This window comes from Lagopus muta, chromosome 1 (genome assembly GCF_023343835.1).
Source record: "Lagopus muta isolate bLagMut1 chromosome 1, bLagMut1 primary, whole genome shotgun sequence".
Taxonomy (NCBI): Eukaryota; Metazoa; Chordata; class Aves; order Galliformes; family Phasianidae; genus Lagopus; species Lagopus muta.
In genome coordinates, this window is record NC_064433.1 from 155945485 (window position 1) to 155953721 (window position 8237).

Below are 8237 nucleotides of genomic sequence, written 5' to 3' on the forward strand. Positions count from 1 at the left end.
ATACATTGTGGTGAGGTCTATCTACCATCCAGACAGACTCTCTCTCTCTCTCTCTCATTGTATTTTTTGCTAATACTATATTTAGTAAATCATTTGTTCCACCTCAGATTATTGCTGTTGTTTTCAAGTATTTTGGGGTCCTCTGTTTCCCCTTTCCCGGAGGTGCGGATCTGCAGAACCAGGCCGAACCAGCCCGTAAACCGTTGACAAGGATAGAGCTAATGGTACGGATCTGTATTTGAGTCATTCTTGAAGAACTGCAGTCTGTACAAAGCCAATATAGGACAATTTCTGGAAAGCTACTTCCAGTGAGAGGTTCCTCACACTGATAGGAGAAGAATGTGAAGATGAAGGAATGGAAGATGATGAAGTGTTATAGACTGACCACAAATTCTATTCCCTTTTGCTGTTCTGGGGAGAAAGTAGAATGAGGTGGCATGGAGAAAGGTGGTTTAGTTTTCTTTTCATTCTCACTGCTCTCATCTTTTATCAGTAGGCAGTAAATTATATTAATCTCCCTATGCTGAGTCTGTTTTGCCCTTTACAGCAATAAGTGAGCGATCACAGAATCACAGAATCACAGAATCACAGAATCACCCGGGTTGGAAGGGACCCCAAGGATCATGTAGTTCCAACCCCCCTGCCTAGCAGGGCCACCAAACATACACATTCAGATCAGGTTGCCCAGGACCCCGTCCAACCTGGCCTTAAACACGTCCAAGGACGGGGCATCCACAACCTCCCTGGGCAGCCCGTTCCAGGGCCTAACCACTCTCCTAGTAAAGAACTTCCCCCTAACATCTAACCTAAATCTTCCCTCCTTCAACTTAAAACCATTTCCCCTAGTCCTGCTGTTGTCAGCCCTTTTGAAGAGTTTACTCCCCTCCTGGGTGTAGGTTCCCTTCAGGTATTGATAGGCTGCAATGAGGTCACCCTGCAGCCTTCTCTTCTCCAGGCTGAACAAGCCCAACTCCCTCAGCCTGTCCTCATAGGGGAGGTGCTCCAGCCCCTTGATCATCTTAGTCGCCCTCCTCTGGACCCTTTCCAAAATCTCAATGTCTTTCTTGTACTGAGGGCTCCACACCTGGACACAGTACTCCAGATGGGGCCTCACAAGAGCCGAGTAGAGAGGGACAATCACCTCCCTGTCCCTGCTGGCCACCCCTCTCCTGATGGAGCCCAGGATCCCATTTGCCTTTCGAGCTGCCAGAGCGCACTGCTGGCTCATATTCAGTCTCTCGACGATCTCCTTGTACATATCTTAAACCTTGAGCCCTTTTTCATTTTATTTTCTGCACTTCTTTCTTTGAGAGGGAGTGAGAAAGTAATGTGGAGTTTGGCTGTGCATCATAGTGAAACTACCACAGGGGATTAACAAGAATACTGGATATACACATCGTTGTTCTATAATTATTTTTCTTTCACTCCTGAAAGGTCAACTTTTTGTTCCAACTCCTTCTTTCATTTTGCTTCTGATGATGAAAAGATTCGGAAAGTGCCCATGAGATTGGAATTCAGGGTAAGACCAGATGTATTTGCTCAACATGGTATTTTTGTGGGTGTGTATACTCTCCCATTGCAATCTGATTAGTTATTCATATTTCCTTATTATTTCAAAAATAATATCATCTGATTGACATTGTATTGTAGAATATCATACAAATGGGCTGAGAATCTGCAGCTGCCTCTGCAACCAGTTGTATGTAAGGATTAATCAGACAGTTCCAAGTTGAGGAGTAAATTTCTCCTGTCGTCAGCCTGATGACAGAAAGAGTGAAGGCTGTGACAGCTGGCAAGGGAGACAAGGAGGCTAGGTTCCAGGAAGCAGGCAGTTTAATGTTGCACATTTATACTGTTTGATACAAATGCCATTAATATTCTAATTATAACATTGTTTTCACAATTTAAAATGCACAGTACTTAATTCTATTTCATTTAAATTGAACTTCACGATTAACATCTGTATAAAACAAGGCTGTGAGTTGTTAGTGCATCAGATTTAAGTGAATAATGACTTACAGGGGATGATTTAGTAGGCATCTAGCCGTAATCATGAAATCTTTTGTGAGAGGATTAATTCATAAGTTTTGCCAGTTCTGTAGCAATCCAGTTTTAGGTACTTGTGCCACATATGCCTGTCAGTATGTCAAAAAAAGAACATACAAAGTTCAGGGAATGGAAATATTTCACACAAGAAAAAGTAAAATGAAGATTCAGTCATGAAATAAGACAGATTCCTAATGGTTTTATATTGACAAAGGAGTCTTCCTGTGTGGGAAGATGTCTCTCTGAATCAACTATAATGCTTGTTACACTGCATATTGAACTAAATCAATTTGCTAGTTATCTACCATTATGGCATAGTCACAAAGGGGCAAGGCAGAAAATTTTTACTTCATTGTGTCAAAACCATACTAATTAAGCAAAAATCTGGTTACAAAAGCAGTTAATGATTTTATAGATCAGGTCACCATTGCAAATACTCTACGAGTTTAACACATTCTTCAGAACATTCAAATTTGTATAGACTGTTTTGAAAGCTGCTTTGCAAGGTCAAAGAAAATTTTCTGGAGTGCAACAACATAATGGGAGCATATACTAATTAACCAAAAGATTGATTTTTCCCATCAGGCTCAAGAGATCCTGAAACTAAGAGCCTTTTGTGTTTGAATAGTTGTCTTGAGGATTCTTTGACTCACTGACCATGTAGCTTTTGAGAATGGCAAGAAACAGCAAACAATTTCTAATGATTACCTGAAAGAAAGCATCTATATCAAGCTGACTACCACTTGCAGAAGTACTTGATTCCTTCCATTAAGTACTTAGAAAATTATATAGTTATGCAAAGTGAAGTAGATCACACTTTGTGTTTCAGAGATGTTTAGCTACCTTTCAGTGAGGTAACACTAAATTAGATGTAATAAACACTAGTTTTCATTAATTAGAAAGATGAGAAAAAAGGCATCATTATATAATGCAAAGTATTTGAAAGCCATGTATGTCAGAATACTAACTCATGCAAATCATCCAACATTACAAAGAAGATTATTCTCACTAATATGAAGTGTTAATACCAAATTATATACATAATCTGTATTTTTAATATAGTTTTAGCAGCATGCGAGTATGTGAGAAGATGTATTATTCAAAGTCCCATTCTTGTTACAGTCCTCATTGGCTTCAACACAAATGTAGATAAAAGCATTTTGAGAATCAGCGATTTGGTATCTGAGGAAAAAAAAAAAAAAAGTTTTTTTTTTTTATATAAAGGAAAACAGGTATAAGAAAATGATTTTTATAACTACCATTTTTTATAACATACCATTCCATAAAAAACTGATCTCTTTATTAATAGATAAGTTAAATGAAGATAAAAATATTTGATAGGCTATATTACTATCAAATGAACTATATTACACTAGTTCATTTACACTATTCACTAGTACATTTAGAAACAACTTTACATTCATTCATTCATCCCTCTAACAGATTTCAATGCGGAATATAAACTAGTGTTTCTCTAAGACGTATGTTATAATGTACAAAGTCTTTATTGTCTCTTTGACATTTTCCAGAATGGACAAATTCCACAGAAACATGGCTATTATATGTTAGGACATTACTGATTCCGACAAGTGTCATTTGCTTTACTCTGACAAAGCAAAAGCAGCAAAGAGCGATTATAACGTGGTTACAGGGAAAGATCCTGTAAAACAAAGGGAAATCTGTATGATCTATGGAAGATTCATTTCACATTTCCTTCTCTGCTTCACTGATCACCTTGTGATTGGTGCAAATGTATATGTTAAATTAAAAAAATAGTACATTAACCTAATTCAAATCCTCTAAAAATCTGATTTGTTAGTTAAATGGTTATGTCTCATTCATTTCAATCTGTGAACTCCCTACACTGCAAATAGTGCAAATGAATACTGAAATAATTCCAATTATTCCATTCATACTATCCACATTTATAAATTCTACAGTGAAAAGGTATTGGATTTTAACTCAGAACAAGAATTGTATAGCAATGAACATGAATATTAAGTACATCTCAAGAATAAATGGAAAAATGTAGCACAGGTGTAAAATCTCAGAAACAGTGATGAGGCCACTTCTGTTACTGACTGCCAGTGAAAACATCCTGAAATACTGCTACATAGAAATTAGTATATCTTTGAAAGTATATGGAACTTTATACAATATTAATATACAGCACTTACATCGATAAGTTCTATTAAAATATTAATTTTTTATATATTGAAAGAACCAAGATGAATTTTCAGTGAGATTAGATTCACAGAATCACAGAATCTACATTTCTGAGTTTGGAAGGGACCTTCAGAGGTTTTCTGGTCCAATCCAATCAGAGATCAAGAATACCATCTAGAGTAGGTTCATAGAATAGTAGAATCTCAGAATGGTTTGAAAGATCATAAAGACCATGTAGTTCCATCCATCCTGCCATGGGCAGAATTGCCACCCACTAGATCAGGCTGCCCATCCAATCTGCCCCTGTATGTTTTCAGTGATGGGGTATCTACAGCTTCTCTGATCAACCCGTTCCAGTGCCTCACTACTCTTTGAGCAAAAATTTTGCTTTTGGTTCTCACTGTTCCATTCTGTTATCAATAAGCAATAACCTTAATTTCCCTAAGTTAAGCATTTTTTTTGTGAATGACAATTACTATTCAGTGATTTCTCTGTCCTTTTCAACCCCTGGTGCTTTTTTAACCTTATTTTTTCTCCCTGTTCTTTTGATGAGGGTAAATGAGAAAGCAGTGTGAGGGAACTTAGCTGCCCATCAGTGCAAAAATACCACAGCTACTGAACAGAATAAGAATACTGGTAGATATAATTCTATTCACTCTTGAGAGAAATCAAACTAAGTACAATGTAGTTGTGTTTTTAATATTATACAATATTTTTTGGACCTTCTTCAGATTCTATTTCAATTTCACGACCTATGGAAATCCATTGATTTTTCAGTGTGTAGTGCTTAAGTGAAAAAACGTATTAGTAACAAAGGCACAAATATTTATCCTTTTAATGTTATAATTCTTAAAATTATAACTGAAATTTTATTGCCACTTGATATTGTTGAAATTTTGCTGTCAATGCAGTAAGATCCCATGAATTTTCCTAAATGTTACGAAACCCCAGGTAATATATTTTCTACACTACTGTTAAAATTTACCACTTGCTGGTGCCAGGGAAAAGGACAATATTGAACAGTAGAATTTTCCTCTCAAGGATAAAGGTTAGGGTTAGGGTTGATTGTTACACTCACAATGTCATTTGGAAAGGAGAATTTCTGAAGAGTGAACAGAGCAGCTGTTGCCTAGTAGGGAGGCAAAATAATGACTTGACATCTGGCAGCTCAAATTTATATACAGTTTAATATAAAGAGAATAATAATTAAAGTGTAAAATTTGTAACACTTTCAAGCTTTGTTCTAGTTGTCAATCCACATAAAAAAAATGAAGTTAATGAACTGCAAACACATAATTTATCAACATCTAGAAGCAGTATCCTTCATATAAAAGAAAATGTGTGTTCTGTATCTTTGTTTTTAAGCATTTTCTATTTTAGTAATTAATTGTTTCTTGAGCTTTGTCAAAGTTACAGTGGATGTCATGATTTCATGAAAGTTTATTTAATCATTGATTAAATATGATTAAACATTATTTTGTGCATCTGGTTTAAATGCTATCTATTTAAAGAGGAATTTTGGTTTCTCAATGCAGTCAAAGCTAAAAGAAAAATTTATGTACATGTACATAGTTTGTATATATCATAAATATTCTGGCATTCTGTTAAGTCTCATGGATTTAAAAACTAGAATTTGTGACTGTGTAAAAAAAAAAAAAAGCTTTTTTATAGTTACTGTTATTAAAATGAGGTACCACTTTTTTTTTTTTTTTTTATTAAGCCACAGTAATTTACAAAGCCTAGGAGTGTTGGACCCACGAGGTGAACAGCCTTCAATTTTCTTGTACACTGCCTTTCAACTATTAAACTCTATACAGACTTAGAGCTGCCAAGTGTCAAGTCATTGATCTACCTCCCTACCAGGCAACAGCTGCTCTGTTTGCTCTTCAGAAATCCTTCCCTCCAGATGACATTGCAAGTGTAACAAGAGACTTTATTACTGATGAAATAAGTCTTGGACTACTCAAAGAATATGTTTGAAGAATAAATTCTTAGTAGAAATGTGTAGATGAAGTACAGAGAAGACTGGTAGGAGTAATTGTGGTGCTCTACTTGCAAACCCACCACACAATACTAGTTTTCTAATATATCCACAATAATATTTAAAAAAATAGCATAATTAACACTATTTTATTTTATTTTATTTTATTTTATTTTATTTTATTTTATTTTATTTTTATTTTTGTGAAAAACACAGTAACTGACAGTTTGAAATATCACCATACATCATTGGTAATATCAGAGAATTGTAAAATTACCTGTTTTACAATTTGCATCTGTAGATCTGTAAGCGAAATAGTACAAAGCCTATCAGTGCTTGTTATGTATTTATTCTTGGGTGATCTCAGGTAATGTTCTCTGAAAACAGAAAAAAAATTTAGATCTACCAATTTATTCTATTAAGTGATATCCTGTAGAACCAATGATAGGAGAAATGATTTTATAGGTGGACAACATGTTTAATGTTGATTTATATATGAATAAAACTAAATTAGTAACAGATCAAAGATTTTTCTACATATTATTGAAGGTGCCATTTTGACAGAATTTATGTTTACTTATTAGCACTATTTTGCAAAGAGATTACACAATTCCTATGAAAGAAAGTTGCACATCAAAAACATACTAGGATCAGTGAGCCTATGGATAAATATTCAGTTCATACAGCATACATAGTATACTTGATTTCTAAAACACTGTCAACTCTGTTCCACATAAAAGTCTTAAGCGGAATAGAAGAGAATATTATCTCGGGATTATTAACAGCTTAATAACTGGGGGAGGGGTGTTTAGTTTTCAAAACATAAGGCATCTACACAGCAGGTAGCACAAATTTTTGCATTTCCATGTAGGAAAAGAAGGAAAGATTACACTGGACCTTTGACTGTTCATGCATTACTTAATCATGAATTCAATCCTTGACTTTGTTTTTGATCATAGTCAGCCATAGGCTGGAGATCAAACCAGATCTTCTTCATTTTGCATACAAATATAGCCTAAATGTCTGCAGGATGGTCAGTATATTCATAAATAATATGTGGAGAATCAATCAGAAATTAGAAGAATTTGTGCACAACATAAAATTATTTAAGGGGATCCAATTTAAATAAAAATTAAACTTATAAAAGGTTCTAGTAGCAATTGAATGAAAAATAAATAAGCAATTGTAATACTCAAATTTAAATTAAAAACAAGGGACATATTGAATTTTGAGATAAGTATATGCTGTGTGGTCATGTCAAAGGACTTGCACAAGTCCAGATGGAAAACATCAGTTGCCCTTCTTTTGTCCACTGAAGCTGTCAACCCATCATAGAAGGCTGCTAGATTGGTCAGGCGTGATCTGCTCTTAGTGAAGCCGTGGAGTCTATCTTGGATCACCTCCTCAACTCATACATACCTTAACATAGCTTCTAGGAGGATCTGTTCCATGATCTTCCCAGGCAGACATGAGGCTCAACACCTACAGTTCCTTGGGTCTACTTTTCTTCCTTCTTAAAAATGGGATCAATATTTCCCTTTTCCTTGTCATTGGAGACTTCATGTGATAGCCATGACTGTTCCAATATGATGGAGATCATCTTGGCAACTACATCAGCCAGATCCATAGACTTGTACAGTTTCAGTCTCATGAAGCAGTCTTGAAATTGCTCTTCTTTTATAGCTGGAGAGATTTTACTCCCCTGTCTCCTGCCTAGAGGTTCAGAGACGTGAGAGATATGGGAAGCTTGACTGCCAGTGAAGACCAAGGAAAGTACCTCTTCCTTCTCCATGTCTGCTGAAGCCAATTCTCCCTTCCCATTTGCCAGGAGGGTATACTCTCCTTGGCATTTCTCATTTGATCACTGTACCCTGTTGAATCCCTTGTTATTTTTCACATCCCTTGTCAAGTTTGGTTATACCTGTGCACAGCTTTCCTGTTCCCATTTCTGCATATCAGGAGCATGTCCTTATATTCTTCCCAAGCCATACATCCCTGCTTCCACTGCCTATACACTTCCTTCTTTTCCCTCAGTTTGTCCAGC

The 8237-nt window shown here is 35.7% G+C and overlaps 1 long non-coding RNA gene across 1 annotated transcript; it reads right to left on the reverse strand.

Moving 5' to 3' along the window:
* Positions 1 to 1917: 1917 nt before the first annotated feature.
* On the reverse strand, positions 1918 to 7946 carry LOC125688373 (uncharacterized). Its single transcript, XR_007374697.1, has 3 exons — positions 7613 to 7946; positions 6471 to 6570; positions 1918 to 3228 (listed from the first exon to the last, which is right to left on the reverse strand). It is a non-coding gene; the product is annotated as an uncharacterized LOC125688373 (long non-coding RNA).
* Between the last annotated feature and the right edge of the window lie 291 nt (positions 7947 to 8237).